Source organism: Taudactylus pleione, unplaced genomic scaffold, assembly GCF_031769625.1.
Source record: "Taudactylus pleione unplaced genomic scaffold, aTauple2 ptg000093l, whole genome shotgun sequence".
Classification (NCBI taxonomy): domain Eukaryota; kingdom Metazoa; phylum Chordata; class Amphibia; order Anura; family Myobatrachidae; genus Taudactylus; species Taudactylus pleione.
Window position 1 is genome coordinate 4,867,790 of NW_028284495.1, and position 16,021 is coordinate 4,883,810.

A 16,021-nucleotide genomic window follows, 5' to 3' on the forward strand; every position below is an offset into this window, starting at 1 on the left:
CCTTATACACTGCACCACTAACCTCTACCAAGCTAATTACCCCAAGTTACCACTATATATATATATATATATATATATATATATATTTTAAGGGCACGGTATATTAAGGCTGAATCGAATAAATGGAATTCTCCCATAGGGAATTCCTGAGAGGGGAACATGGTTTTTGAGGGGCTACAGCTCAAAAGTTATTGGACAAACTGAGCTTGGACACGTAGAACTGTCCCCCAGTGCTGCATTCCAAATTTTAGGGCAAAAAAGTAAAAAAATAGTAATTGGGAGTAATCTAAAGTAGAAACTGTCAGTTTTTTTTTCCACTTCCTGTTTGGCCAAAACTGCCATTTTTCTACTTTAGTCTATAAGGATTTTTGGGAAGGCATACCTCAGGGTATTTAGACTTGGGGATTTTGAAAAAGTTCCAGTTTTTAAACTACAGTATTAGCCCACAAATACCTCATTATAGAGATGTGACTTTTCAATTTGCTGCGCAAGTCAAGTAGCCACCTTGGTGTACACGGATTGGCTTCATTTGAGAGCCACAAGATGGCTGACTTTTCTCCACATCCAGCTTGGGATGCTACAGTGGCAGTGAAAGGCATGGTGAAGGGGAATGGCGTCATTGGCAGAGTGTGTGGTGGGGGGCAGGGTAGGGCATGATGGCAGTGTAGGACATGGTGGTGGTAGTGGCGCGGTGGCAGCGATGGTGGCAGTGGCGGCAATGGCAGCGGGACTTGGCTAGCATGGTGGCAATGGCAGGAGGTCTGGATCCTGAATGATTCAGTCCACATCCACCATAAATGAAGAGTTTGGCAGCAGGCATACTTTGGTGGTGTTTCCAGGTTTAAAACTGGCCATAGCAAACTAGTTGTGATGAGCCGTGTCATCGCTCTGCCTCCCACTTTTCCCATTATAAAAATGGTGCATCTGCACTATTTTTACAATTCAAGATGGTGGCAGCAAGTTATGAGAGTGCTGAATCTGCAGTTAACTACAGGGTGGGATGGCATATCATATCTGTATTGCTCAAGGAACATGTCCACTAAAGGTGCGTACACACGTAATGATTTTTTGAACAATTTTACTATAACGACATCGTTATCGTTAAATCATTTAAAAAATCATTCATTTTTTGGGGGTGAACAATGAACGATAATTGTCCAAGCGCGTTCCCGTTTGTAATTTGTAGTTTGTAGTTCATCGTCCATTCTGACTGTCCAACATAACGATTTTCGTTCAGAAAATCATTCATGTTGTACAGAATGAACGATGAACGATGTCCATTCACTGTATGCATGATTAAAAAATCGTTCATGAAAATCGTTGACAAAATCGTTCATTAATTTAGTAACCAACGATTTTTGTAAATGATTTTCGTTCATTTTTTCAAGGGAAAATCTGAACGAAAATCATTAACGAAAATCGTTGGTTACTAAAATCTTTACGTGTGTATGCATCTTAAGGCATCAGCCTTAATTAAGTGAATTTCATTGCTTTTTGGAGTTTGAGTGGGAGAGATTTCTGAAGCTTCCAATCATGTGTTGGAGGTCACTACACATAGTCTATTTCATTGACTGCATTTATATATTTCACACGGGGAAATTATGTATATTTTTTAATATGTGCTGTTTTTTTTAATAAACAATTGCAGAATAATATAGTATTTCAATTTCAGCTCACCCTCTCTCCTTAAATTATCTACTCAGAAGTTCCTTTGATTTCTCAAATTCAAACAGTAATTACTCCTTTTTAATTATTTGTGTTCAAGTTAAAACACACGTTATGCTGTGTCAGTCTTGTAGCAATTTTATATATTATATCACTTGAGCATCATTCCTGGGTTGTTAAATACTATTATTACCACGCACAGTCAACATGTTGTCCTGTATTTGTTTTGATAACAAAGTTGATACTCAGATGCCATCAATGTAAGAAACAGCCTGCTTGAATGTTTGATGTTTGTATTTCCATTGTCACAAGTACAGTCTATGGACCTTGACAACAATATAAATAATAATTATAATTTATTGGTCTACCAGTATAGGCCAATGAATAAAAGTTATTAAACACAGTGAGGGTGCTAAGATTATAACAGTGCCAAAAGATATATTATAAGAATAAATGGGTCAGCCTCCAACAGGAATTAGCCACCTGCCTGGCATGGTCACATCACTTGAAACAATGCCACATTACGTGACATGGTCGCAAACAATGTGACCAGTCAGAAGCACACACTAGGCACCTGCTGGCAGATAATCTTCGAGCAATCGCCAATTGGAGAGGAACCTCCCTGCCAATCTGCATCCCCGCACCCTCCACCAGTATCTGCTGTGCTGCCAGTCACTGCTAATCAGGCAGTCCAACAAGTACCCCCCTCCCCATGCCTGCAGAGAGGAACCACCACCAGGTAAATGTAAATGAACTAGCCCTCTGTGTATATGTGGCAGCTGCTCAGAGAAGCAGCGATCTAGGAAATGTAAAGTCACGATGTCACGATGGTCTGATCATAGATGGTCCAATATATCGATGACTGTTAGGTAATAATCAATATTGATGTTATGTGTTTAAAAAATATATATTTTTTTAATATTAAATTGTGTTGGATAAGTTATAAATAGATGTTCTTGACCTAAATCATTCATAAAAAAACTACAGTTTCTGAGGGGTTTTTGGAAAAAATATTAGCCAGTTAAGTGGTTAAAGTTACACTCGATTGCCATAGCAACACACAGAGCAAATTTGCAAGACAGATACTATCACTCAATTAACACACAGGAAAAACTGTAATCTAATGAGGAGACAACTAATCACACTGATTTATTAGAATAGTAGCAGTGCTTGTGAAACAACAGGAATATGACTAACACATACTGTACAAAGATATACAGTATATAATTGAGAGTAACAATAAATTAAGCTTCAAACATTAGAAAATGCTATATCCCTGCAGTGTTAGCGATCATCATTCTGTATATAAATTACATTCAAACGACAACTCAGAATTATCAAACATTTCAAGAACGCGGTTTGTCTGCAATCAGAGTAATCAGGCATTTAGTGCATTGATTACATCTGAATAGCAACGTTGTTAACAAAACAAATACAGGGCAACCTCCTTTTATTAGAGGGGGGATGTTTCAACCTTCTAAAGAGTACAAGTGGAGACGATGCCCTTAGCAATCAGTCAGATTGTAGTTCTCATTTTATAGAATGCACTAGATAAATAACAGCTACAATCTGATTGGTTGGTATGGCAACTTCTCCACTTGTCCTCTTTAAAAGGTTTGATACATGTGTGTGGTAGCAATAACATTTAACATTCCAAAATGTACAAATCCCACTATGGCCCTAACTGTGTGGAGTTTGTATATTTTCCCTTTGCTTGCATGGGTTAACTCCAGGTGCTCCGGCTTCCGTAGGTTAATTGTCTCCCAGCAAGAATAACCCTAGTGTGTATGTGTCTGTGCATGTAGTAGGGAATATACAGTAGGTTGTAAACTCCACTGGGCCACTTGTTGCAAGAAGGAGATCTGGAATTCCCGGAGACTGTGGAACTGGTAATTATCGTTCTTCGCCACCTAAACTAGTTACCTTCATTACCTCTTGTATAACAATGGGCACCGGCTTCTAAGACAGAGCCGACACCACAGAGGAGAAGCTACACCTGACAGCGGGCAGTGACAGGCAGATTAGACTGGTGGCTGTTCATACTGTAACTAACGGACATTAATGGCAGTGCTGTCCAAATACAGAGTGGAGGTTTGCATTCTATATATTCGGTTTGAATTTAACTCAATTCGGTGTATGAATATCTTATTACAGGACATGCTTTTCTATAAGCAGATATATTGAGTGAACAATTTAGCTCACAATTGGACATGTTTGTGTGACGTTCTCTACTGAGCTAGACATACGAACATTCATTCAGTTGCTTTCATTAACCCTTTGGTGTATGATTGGGACATACAAGTTATTTATACAAATGAATCCAGTTTAATTTCTAGTAGATATAGCACCACAAGTAAAACTGTGATACATTTTGTATTTAATACAATTTATTTTAACATGTTACAGATGCATCTGTTTTTTATTGTGTATATGTAATAAATTGTGGTTTTTATTTGGACACATTTGCAGGTTCTCAATATATTCTTTTACCCAAAGCGCTGTTCTTGTATCTTTTGTAGTTTCCATTGGGGCAGGGACTGATGTGAATGGCCAAATATTCTCTGTAGAATATTCGCTGCAGAATATGTGTGCGCTATATAAGTAACTGGTAATAAACATACCTGTGAAAGTGAAACACAGATACTTGATTGATACATTATACAAATGTTATAATAGTGACTCTGTATAACATGTTTTCTACACTATCTTGAGTAGAAAAAGTTAAACAAGAGGATTTACTGTATAAATTTGTGAAATCAAAGGCATTTTGGAGTAGTTCATTTAAAATCTTTAATATCACAGGGGAATGGAAATTAAATTTACTATATTACTCTGCATGTTTGCAGTATGAACAAACAATACTGGGTACAGTATATAGAGAAATATCAAAAAGCAAATTGGTTCCCAGTATAAAATATATATAAGTATTTTTTGGTATATGCTACTGTATGCGTAGTGATAATAAGAAATGAATACTAAATGATGATATATCTGTGTCGATACTATAGTCACTGAGAAATCATATTAAATACAGTGCGGATGTCAATATACAGTATACATAATTAAATTTCAGATAGGTGGCACATTCAGTACATAACAACAAATGGTATGAATAGCATGATAGATATATGGTAATGTTAACAAGTGGAAATTTTATAGTAACTAGAGAGATCCAGTTATAAAGAATAAGTGACTGTGAATATTGTTTTATGTTCACTTATGTATTATTCTTGCACTCAATATCTTTTTTTTTAAAACATATCTTGCTAACTTAAGGATCCCATTATAGTATAAACTTTAAAAAGAGAATAATAAATTGTAAGGTTTCAACAAATATAAAATGTAGTGGTATACAGTATTACATGAAATGAGCACACTTTTAATATATATTGTTGTAATTGCTAAAACAACTTTCTTTGTATATTTTGTGTGCAGAGATCTACTTTGGAATTTATTGACATAGTGTTAATGCTGTAGGACTTACGCCATGATTCATATTGATCATTTCCTGTTCCATAGTTACATTTTGATTAAAAATAAAAGATAAAAATCTGTGCAAAACTAAAACAAACAGTAAAATAGCATACACATATTGATGTTGATCTTATTTATTGTTACTATTTTGTTTAAATTATTTTTTTTCAAGAATCAATGTGACTTTCATGAGGCTGTCATTTATTCCGATAATAGAAAAATGTGATTTATTTTGACAGTCTGGCTCAGAGCTTCTATTTAGTTGCTCTGGACATTCTAATGTATTTAAAGAAGTTTTAAAATATATTATATCACTTCTAGTCATTAAGAAAATGTTTACATTTGATATAAATATTGTATTATTTTTTTATGAAAATGAGACAAATGTGAAATCTATATTTTTATTTAAAATATTCCAACATATTTACATAGTACAAATGTAGTTCTTGGGAAAATGTTGTATTATTTTATTTTTATTTATGTTATCTTCTTTATACTGTATGTGTGGCTTTACCATTCACCTGCTCATTGTTTTTTATACTTTAGAAGTATGTCTACCTATTTCCCATTCACTGTAGTTAATGCTCTGACCAAACTCACAGGATATTATATATTACAGTCATGATTTAAATACTTCCCTCTGATTTGAAATGTGCCCTTTGCCAAGGTGGAACTTACTCCTCCTGGCAGATTTACAATACATTCCATACAAGCTGAGATTGGATAAGTTTAACAAGGTGTTACTTATAATAAGGCCAGAACACCTTGGAATTGTGCTTGAATTGCCATCATTTTATGCCTGAAGATAGAATTTATGCAAAATGGATGCAACAATTATTTCAGCCAAATAAGGACCAATTTCTGGGGTTATGCATTAGGGAAATCAGTGATCCAATAAGTTACAGGGGTAAATTTACTAAGTGCCTGTGTTACTCTTCTTTTAAAAGTACTGTAGATGCCCATTGCTTTCTAAGCCCCTATTCCACTACAATGACATCATTTCAACTTAAATTCACCACAGTTTTCAAGCACTGCACATATGTGATGGTGTGGGCTCTGCCTGATTTTAGACTAACCAGTACTAGGTTGAAACAGCTAGGACTAATGACACTACAGCAGTGAGGCATGCAGCTCTGCTATGATGTCAACCAGCCATAGACTGGTCAGCCCAGGACTGGAAACTCTAGGGAAATAGAGACCCACAAAAATGAGGTCCACCCCTCCCTAACGACAACAGCCCTGGTTCTCCATACCCTTGTACTTGTACTTCCATACATACCACCTCCTCCCTGTTTATTCCTCTTCAGGGAGTTGTATGCACTCTCTTAAATATGATAAGGTTTGCCTCCTCATTGTGCTTTGGTGTTATCTTTTGTAATAAAGATTGTAATTTCTCAACCATGCTCGTCTGTCCATTTTTACTCACACATGTCCTCCTGAACACCAAATTAGTCCCCACACTACAGTTTTTCTTGCCTCATTTCCTGCAATGCTGTCAGCTACACTGTGCTACAGAAAACCAGGAACATTTACAGCATTCTGTTCCTGTATTAAACAGGAACAAAAACACAGCCCACCTTGCACTGTGGTAGTTACAGAACTAATGATATCAAAGAGAAGTTTTAGTGAAGGAGAATTAGCCACAAACATTCACGATGGGATGACAGACCATCTGATACTGCATGGTGGCCATCCTCTCTTCATCCCCACATCTCTGCAACATCTCTATAATCCAACCCATTGATACTCTTGAGGCTACCAAGTCTCTTATGTATGCCCTTGTCAAGTCACACGTGGACTATTGCTCCTACTATCTGGACTTCCTCTTGCCCACCTCTCCATCCTACATCTATCCTCAATGCTGCTGCATGATTCATCTTGATTTCTTGTTAACCTGATTCCACCTTTACTCTTTTTTTTGTCCAATATATGTTTATTATTTTTATCAGAACAAATAAACAGTACATCAGAATGCAGAATAAAGATCACACACAGCATAGACTGATCATTCAAATATATTCAAAACATAGCAGTCGTAACCAAATGCTGGTATCTAGTCCAATATGAAAAAATATATAAAAAATATAATAAAAAAAAAGATTAAAAAATAGGTAAACATAAAAATAAATAAATAACTTAATTAGAGACAAACAGAAAAGGGAAGGGGTTGGGACGAAAGGGGAAGGAAAAGTGTGGGGGGGTGGGGGGGAGTTAGATGCCTCAAAATACAAATAGAGTTGTTAATTAAATCCTGTCCTCAACCAGATCTACCATTAGAACTCCATCAGTGGAGAAGTGACCATGATCATGCCACAGACGTCAGATATGTTCCAGAAGATTTAAAGTTCAGCCATGGATGCCAAGTAGAGATAACTCTTGACTCTTTTCAAGGGGTCACACGGAGGTCCTCCATAGACATGTACATGTCTATTTGAGTAAACCACTCTTTAAGAGTGGGGGGGGGAAGTAGACCGCCAGTGAACTGGGATAACAGCTTTCGCAGCACTGTTGAAGAACTTTAAGAGGGATTTTTTGTATGTTGCTGGAGAACCATGGTATAGATTAAGAAGCCAGAAAGAAGGATCAGAGGGTGTCTCCGAGCCCACAATCGACTTGGTGATAGATATTACTTGTTCCCAGAAGGGGCGTAGAAGCCTACATTCCCACCAAATGTGTAGTGGAGAGCCAATTTCCTCATTGCACCTCCAGCATCTGTCACACACCCCAGGAAACATCTTAGCCAGGGCAATGGGGCACCTATACCAACGTGATAGAACCTTAAATTGTGTTTCAATCACAGAGTAGCTAACAGAACTAACAAATGTATTCTGGAAAATTCTGTTCCAGTCAGAGTCTGTTAAGTCCAGCTGTAAGTCACGTTCCCAGTCTTTGACATATTTAGGGAGAGCAGAGTACATGTGCTCAATCAGAAGTCCATATCCTCTCGAGAGGGAATGCGCTGGGCGTAAAGGTGCCAAGCACATGTCCTCAAAGAGAGTCAGGGGTCTGACAGAAGCAGCACGTAATTCCCCGGACTGTACAAAATGCTTTAATTGTAGGTATATCCAATTCTCAGATGGGGGGAGGTCCCATTTAGTCTGCAATACAGAAAAGGAAGACACACCCCCCTCCTCCACCAGCTTGCCAACCCGCTGCACTCCACGTCGCATCCAAATAGAAAAAGCAGAGCTAGCAACCCCTGGGGAAAAGTCAGGATTATTGAACAAGGGAGTCAAGGGGGAAAATTTTGAGGACACGCAGGGAAGTTTACACAATCTATTCCAGCGAGCCAAAGTTGGGCCAATTGTGGGATGGGAGACGACAGGAATCTTAGGTTAGGCTAGAGGGATGCCAGGAAAAGGAAAAGGATTGCTTGAGCCCATCTATGGAGTGGGGTGGGGCCGACACATTCACAGCTACAGACTTTGAATAGTTCACCTTAAAATTAGAAAGAGAGCCAAATTTCTGAAATTCGACCATCAGATTGGGTATTGAGACAACCGGTTTGGATAAGACGGCTAACAGGTCGTCTGCGAACAGAGCCAATTTGTAATCAGCATTACCAATTTTGAGGCCAGTGATGTTTGGGTTCAGTCTAATAGTGCATGCAAGGGCTTCCATACATAGTATAAAGATTAGGGGTGAGAGAGGGCACCCCTGTCTGGTACCATTATTTATTTTTACCGGGTCCGAGAGTGCACCATTAATTTTAATCCGTGCTGTGGGAGAACGATAAAGCGCTAATATTCAATAAAAGCCTACAGGGCCGAAACCCATGTGTTTCAAAATTCCTTCCATAAATATCCAACTGATCCTGTCAAATGCCTTCTCGGCATCAGTGGAAAGCAGGACCACTGGAACGGACCCACCAGAAGCTAAATGTATTAGATCTATGGCTTTAGTAGTATTATCTCGTGCCTCCCTCCCAGGCACAAACCCCACCTGATCCGAGTGTATTAGGGTAGGAAGCAGGGTCTTAAGCCTATTGGCAATCAATTTCGCAAACAATTTAACATCAGTATTAAGGAGGGATATCGGGCGATAACTGGCGCATTGAGTCGGGTCTTTACCTGCCTTAGGAATGACTGTAATGTGTGCTTCCAAAGATTGGGGGGAGAACCCACATTCATTCGAAATTGAATTAAAGGCATCAAGCATTTTGGGCAAAAGAGAGTCTTTAAAAAGTTTATAATATGCAATGGTGAATCCATCTGGACCTGGACTTTTTACAGATGGTGTGTTTTTAAGCGCTGTCTCGAGTTCTTAAAGGGAAAAAGCAGAGTCTAACCAAACACTGTCTTCCTCTGACAGTCTGGGCAGGCCAGAATCGCGGAGATACTGGGCCACAAGCTCCCGAGACGAGGCCAGGGACTCAGGAGTCAGAGGGTCTTGAAGGTTGTAAAGTTTGGTGTAGTATGAGCGAAATGCGTCAGGAAGTCATGGGTAAGCGTGCTCCTGACACCCCCAGAATCCTTGACCATTTGAATATATAAAGTGGCTCTTTGGGAATGTAGGGCTCTCGCTAACAATCTCCCCGGCTTGCTACCCCACTGGAAAAATCGATTCCTACAGAGTCTATAATCCTTTTTTATATCGTCGAAGAGCAAGGCATTCAGGGCAGCTCTAGTCTCAATCAGGTCAGACAAAACCTGAGGGGAGGGGGAAGACTTATGCGTTGTCTCAAGATCTTTCAGTCGTTGGAGCAGGATAAGTTTCCTACTTGAATTCTCTCGCTTTAACATTGAACCTAGTTGGATGAGTTTCCCCTGGAGTACACATTTGTGCACCTCCCACACCGTGACCCCCGAGACCTCGGGCGTCTTGTTAATAGAGAAATAGTCATTAATTGATTCAATTATTTGAGACTTACAGCGTGGATTGGCAAGAATTTGCTCATTAAGCCGCCATACACATTGTTTGAAGTGGTGGCAAGAGGTCTCGAGGGTCAGAGCGATAGGGGCATGGTCCAACCAGGTAATTAAACCAATAGTGGTGGCCTGAATTAAGTGTAAAAATCTATGTGGAAGAAGGAAATAATCCAACCTGGAGTACACATCGTGAGGTCGAGAACAAATTGTATAATCCCTGTCGCCCGGATGTTGAAGTCGCCAAGTGTCAACCAGCTGGTGGTCATGGAGGGTGCACCTAACCCTGCGGTGGGGAGCCAATGAGGACCTGGCAGGGGATCCCGAAACATCAACTTCCGGCTGGATAGGCCAATTGAAGTCTCCGCCCACAACCGGTATACCCACGACCAGCGGGGCAATCCGGTCGAGGACTGTAGAAAGAAAGGCAGGCTGATTCTGATTGGGGAGATAAAGGTTGATAAATGTATAAAGCTGTCCATACAGTGAGCACTTAACCAGGAGTGTTCTGCCCTCCTCCAGAGCCAAAGAAGTCACATCTTGGAATGGGTGATGCTTAGGTAGGAAAATAGCAACTCCGAGACATTTACTTTTACTATTGTTATTATAAAAGGAGACAGGAAAATTATGGTCTTTGAGGGTAGGGGCTGCATCAGACCTAAAATGTGTTTCTTGAATAAACGCTACATCAGCTTTATTTGCAAATAGGTCTCGGAGCAGTCTAGGCTGTTTCTCAGGCAAATTTAGACCTTTTGCATTGAGCGAGACCAATTTAATGGTCGATGCTTGAGTGCTAACCGCCATCATCTACTATGCATAGTACAGAACACAAGCTGAGGAGGAGGGCATCAACTCTGCTGGGAAGAAAGGACACACTAGGGAAAAAAGGAAGAAAGAAAAATAAAACAAAAAACACACAACACATGGTGAAAACTAAATAAAGAAAAATTTGTGGACAGGGAGAAAAATAAAATAAAACGAGTAAAAACAATACAATACCGCCACTTGGGAGCTCGGGCATGAGGGGCATGACCGAGTCCAAGAAAAACGAGGAGGTTATGGGGTCATCGGGGGTCTGTGACAACAGCAACCTTATTTAGAATACAGAATATAAAACAGAGAATAGAGTATACTCTGAACACTATATGAAACATTAGAAACAGAGTAAAGCCTATACCATATTAGCAAAACGAATACTTGATTGCATCACTCAGAAATGTCAGTAGAAAAATACAAAATGCCTATTTAGCATATAAACACACAATACAATGGAGCATATATATGAAAATAGAAGGGAGATAAAGCCAGAAAGGAAGCTTTTGTCCATCAGTCCCTATGTATAAACACAAAAAGAAAGTAAACATCTCCTGTTGAGACCGTAGTAAGGCACATTGGTTTTATACCTACTTCATTAGTGAATTCTATCTTACGCTTAATATTTATCTTAGGCTTAATAATTCTATCTTAATATGAGCCGTTATAGTGGAGCTGGTGCCATGGATGTACGTTGAGTCACAGGGGGTTTCGGGTTGCGTTGTACTAGATGCCAATCATTGTTGGGATGAGAAAGCTCTGGCAGGATAGACTGCAACAAAGACTCCTGCCAATCCGGGAGAGCGATGAGAGGAATGTCTAAGGCAGAGCAGAAAGAAGCAAGATCAGCTGGATCCTTGAAGGTAGACAGCTTGCCGTTGTGAGAGACTTGAAGGCTGAAGGGAAAACCTCATCTGTATTTGATGCCGAGTTTGCAGAGTTCAGCAGTCAGAGGTTGTAATGCTCTACGTTTTTGGAGGGTCATCCAGGATAGGTCTTGGAAGATTTGGATCAGTTGATCATCAATATTGCTAACATCCAAGCGACAGATCTTGCGGAGGATATCTTCCTTCTGAGAATAATAGTGTAGGCGACATATAATGTCTCTCGGTCGATCTGACAGTGCTCCTCTAGGCCGTAGTGCACGGTGGACTCTATCAAAGTCAATCGGAGAACCGGGGTCAGGCCCAGGAGCTCGTTAAAAACTCTGGTAAGAAAGTCAGTGATGCCTTGTGGAGGGACATCCTCCGAAACACCTCGAATCCTCAAATTGTTTTGTCTCCCTCTATTGTCCAAATCATCCAGTCGGTCCTGAAATCACTGAAATTCAACTGCCTGACGGAGGACAGCTGCCCGAAGAGCATTGTGAGCAACAGCAGATTCAGAGGTGAAATTTTCCAGAGAATTTAGTCGAGTGCCCAGCTGAGACACCTCCATTTGAATGGATGCAATCTCGGAATGGACAGTATCCTGGATCCTGCGTTCCAACTGTTCAAAATCCAGTTTTGTCGGCATGGAGCGTAGAAGCTGCAAAATCTGTGAAATACCGCCCATCTCTGATGTAAGATCCAGGCCCAAGGTATGTTCCTCTGTCATGGAGGGGGAATCAGAGGCCAAGGAGAACCTAGGGGAGGAAGGGGATGAGATCTCACCAGAAGGGACATGTTCTTGTGGTTGTAAAAACTGTCGCAAATCGGAGGAGGTAGGGGTATCCGTCATGCGAGTGGAGTTCCTTGCTTGGGGTATCTTCCCATCTTTTTGAGAGCTTTTCCTGTCTTTCATCATGAGGCAAGAAGTAAATATTAACTGCGAAGCAAAAAAGATAGGCACCGTGGAAATTATATGTGAACAGAGTATACGGCGGTCAAGGCTGCCATTAGACCATTCCCCCTAGAAGATGGCTAAGCTGGCATCAGCATGCGGAGCGGCCCATTTCCATGTATTACAGGTGTTGTCATGGGATGAACCACTCTCCGGTTGCAGCCGTAAAGTGGAGGGTGTAGCTGTGCAGAAAGTGTCTAGGCCATATAAGAGTAAACTCGAGAATATGGTGGGGACATGTAAATTATATTGGATAATCCAGTGTAATAGCAGTGAGCAGCCACCAGAGGGCGTATTGGATAATCCAGTGTAATAGCAGTGAGCAGCCACCAGAGGGCGCAAATCATAAATGGAGATAGCTCAGGTAAAGTCACTTCAGTGTCACTTCAGGGCTGCAGATATCTGGGGAGTATCAGACCATATCCTCTTAAGGCAAAAAGGGGCACTTTCAAAGAACACAGGCAGTATGGAGAGGTTAGGGACAACAGCAGCTACCTCTGTGGCCGGAGTCAGCGTCAGTGCCACCTGCAAGATGGCAGCCGGGTCCGTTCGCGGGTCTGCAGAGCTGGGAACCATCAGACTGGGGCCCTCCCTGCAGCCGGGTAATAAATCCTGTGGTCCGGGGAGACGCTGGGGGGAGGTAGGAGGAGAATCTGCGGCTAGACGAGGCGATTGCCGTGAGTCGTGGCGGCGGGAAGCCACCAAAATAGAGGCCGCGGCTTTGAGGTGGTGTAGGCCGCGGCCGGGATATTCGGCGTGCAGGTGACCGGAAACCAGCGGGAGCCCGGCTATTTACAGGGGAGCAGGTAGAGGCAGGTAGAGGCACTGTTAGTAGTGTGCTGGGGTTGGGGAAGCACCAGAATACCACCCAGTTATGTGTGGAGACGCAGGAGCTTGCCTGAGGCACGTCTGCTCCTCTTGCCAGCCAAGCCACACCCCCCCCCTTTACTCTTTTCTTACTCAATCATGGGCTCTCCTTTCTCTATAGAATCCAGAGAAATGGAGCCCACAATGTTTCAAGCATTGAATTGCTCCTCCCCTTCAGACATCTCCAACCTCCTCTCAATGCATACTCCCTCTTGCCATCTCTGACTGTTGCCCTGCCTCTGTGGTGATTGCCTTATCTCACTCCTGTATTCAAGACTTCTCACATACTGCTCCTCCTCCTCTCCTCTGAAACTCACTTCCCATCCATATCAGACTGTCTACCTGACTGCATTGTTTCAAATGTCTCCTGTAAATGCATCTGTTCATTAAAGCCCAACAGACCTCTTTACAAGTCATGCCCTCAGCCTTCCCTCTTCATCTCCTCCCAGTTCACCTTCCACTTATACAGTAACTCCCTCCTCTAAACTATAAGTTATTAAGAGAAGCATTGTCCACCCTCTTGTTCTTTCCCTGCACTATCCCCAACTCGTTTCCCACTCGGTGATGAACACTGGGCAATATATGATGAAACTGGGAGTATAAAACAAATCTGCTATGCATATTGTTTATATTTTAACAAACCCAATAGCTATTTTTCTACTCTGTACCACACTCTGCATTATGCTGTGTATGAAGAGGAAGAGAATTACATGAAATTTTACAAAGAACAACAAAATGTGTATCACTTGCCCAGATTCTAATATGTTTCTCAGGGGCAACAAATATGTAAATATGGGGTTGAGCCATTTACACTATCTATTATAAATGACATTTTAAAGCCAAATGCCCAATTAGCTTAACCATGGTAGTTCCATGAACAGATTCCTGGACTTCAGGATATATGGGGCCAAATTTAATAGGTTGCAAATTTGTTTAGTGCTAAACTCAAATTTTTTACTCACTCGCAAATGTAATAGGATGCGACTATAGTAAAACTCACAAATTTTGGGCTTTACTATAATTCGCAAAAAAACATCTTGCATCCAGATATTTTCCCATTCTCTAGGTAGAACTCGGGCAATGTAATAGAGTGCGAGTGCTTCACTCACACATATTATTGCATGAGAACTCGCAAAACCAATAGGCCAGATTCAGGATAGCAAGTTTATCCTGAGCAGGTCAGAGAAACATAGAAACATGCACAGATCCATGAGGTACATGTTTCTGTGTGTACATATGAAAATACTTTTTTCTTTAAAAAAAAAAAAGATGTGCACCCCCTCCTCAGAAGCATAACCAGCCCTGGGCTCTGTACAACCTGTGCTGGTTTTTAAAATACAGAGGCCAAAATGTGTAGGGAAGACCTGTATTTTAAGAACCAGCACTGGGCTATTTAAAGCCTGTCCTGGTTCTAGAAATACTGTGGACAAAATGTGTAGGGTGCCCCCATATTTTAAATACCAGCACAGGGCTTTTCTGCTCTGGTCCTGGTTGTGGAAATACAGGGGACAAAAAGAGTAGGAGTCCCCTGTAATTTCCATAACCAGCACCTGACTCTTTTTAGTGGGGTGGTAATGCCACAGCCAGGGAAACCCTTTCACCAGGTTCCCCAGCCAAAGCATTACCCCTGACCACTAGTTAGCCCAGGCTGGGGATCCCTCGGGAGGTGGGGACCCCCCAATAAAGAGGTCCACCTCTCCAGGGCACCCCAGGCCCAGGCTGAGAGCCTGGGTCTATCCCCGGCACACCTGGCTGGTGGGTGCCGGGTTGCTAGTGTAGTGTGTTGTAAAAACTAGATGTGAAAATATTGTCTTTAGCTGTGGAATGATAGGTCCCAGCAAGCCTCCTCTGCATCCTAGTACTTGGAGAACCACAAGTACCAGCATGCGGGGAATTACGGGCCCGCTGGTACCTGTAGTTCCACATCAAAATAAATACTTAAAAAACCACAGAAACCACACTCCATTACAGTAAAAGTTTATTATAATAACATACATGCACACTCACACTTCCTATTACACATACTCACCTAGTATCCCTGATGCCATCATGTCCCATTGTCCAGTAGGAATCCATAGGGTACCTGTAATAAAAAATCCATACTCACCTCTCCTATGTGTTGTTAATGTCCTCTTCAGTCCATGTAGGCATCCAGGAGGTTAAAATAAAAAAACGTAGAAACTCAAAACAATGTCGGACAGGAGGAAAGGAATGTGTGTACACATACCCTTCCTCCGTGTGAATGACTGGTGCCCACATGTGCCCAGTCACTGCAGGAGCTGACAGCCAATCAGTGGGCATCTCCTTTGGAGCTGCCTGCTGATTGGCTGTGCGTGGTCAGCCTGTCTCCTCCATAGACTTCAATGGTGTGAAATCTCCATTGAAGTTTATGTTGGGAACCGTTACATTGTACATAATGATGCAACCGCAAGGTTACTTGAGGTGAACCTTGCAGTTACATCATTGGAACCCCTGTATTTTTAGAACCAGGACAGGCTTTAAATAGCCCGGTGCTG